This window comes from Diabrotica virgifera, chromosome 7 (assembly GCF_917563875.1).
Source record: "Diabrotica virgifera virgifera chromosome 7, PGI_DIABVI_V3a".
NCBI lineage: Eukaryota > Metazoa > Arthropoda > Insecta > Coleoptera > Chrysomelidae > Diabrotica > Diabrotica virgifera.
Genome location: NC_065449.1, coordinates 84,296,323 through 84,297,515, shown reverse-complemented (window position 1 = coordinate 84,297,515; position 1,193 = coordinate 84,296,323).

Here is a 1,193-nt window from a genome sequence, read left to right as displayed (position 1 = left end):
CCAACTAGGTGGAATCTTGTATGTTTTATTCATATTTTACGCACCAACAATCTTAATTACGTAGGTATCTTTGCGTTACAATATAAGAAATTTGGCCCGACGCTAGTGGGATGTCCCTACCGATTTAGTATCATAATAAACAACAAACCCTCCAGGAGCGGATTCGCTAAAATTAAAGGGAAAGGAAAAAATGCAAAATTTTGACGCATGTCAAAATTTTCAATGTGTTTTCGAATCCTGAGAAAACTAATATGTAAGTATTTTTGAAAAATTTAAACGCAGTATGAAAAATTACTTTATTACCGAGGGCCGAAAGTCCCTTGGAATGAATTAAAAGTTTCTTTTGAATGAGATATTTGAAATTAAAAATCACACTAAATTTTCTCTTAGTTTTTCATCCCTGTAACTTATTAAAATAAACATTATAGAAGTTTTCAGGGACTTTCGGCACTCGGTAATAACGTAACGGCTTAACCCTTAAACGCCCAACATTTTTTAGGTTCCATGTACGCCCAAGGGTGGGTAAAAAATGTCCACCTCGAAAATAGCTAATATATTTATTGAGAGTTGTTGGAAATGGATTAAACTTAAGAAGCTTATACTTAATAAACACAACCTCTTCTAAAATTTTAATATAAACAATTTACAAACCTTACAACAAAATTACAATGTACATCAAAATTAACATACCAGTAAAATCCAGTAATTCAGATTTGTCGATTTTCTCCACATTCTTCCTTTTAGCCTCTTCGTTGGTGGATAATTATGTGGATTATGTAATTATACGTCGATATTTATATGGATTATGTTCCTACCAACGAGAAATTAAGTAGAAACCTTTAGTAACAAGTTTTACAAAGTGTGTACTTTTTATGCCCCCCCCCCCCCATATTTAACTCAAGATATTACTTTTATTTTCAAAAATATCGGTAGAACCAATTTAACATTCGATAAAAGGCTGTCTTTTTAACAATAAATAATTTTTGGTAAATTTTTAAACACGTAATAAATATGTTACAAGGGAATGCGCATTAGGTGGACATTTTTTACCCACCCTTGGGCGTTTAAGGGTTAAAGCCAAAAGTTCGTACCCATCCCCTTCACAAAAAAGTTCAAGTCTTCAAGTATATATAATATTTTAATGGAATTGGCATAATAAATATAAATTTAAATATCATATCATTATATTTATT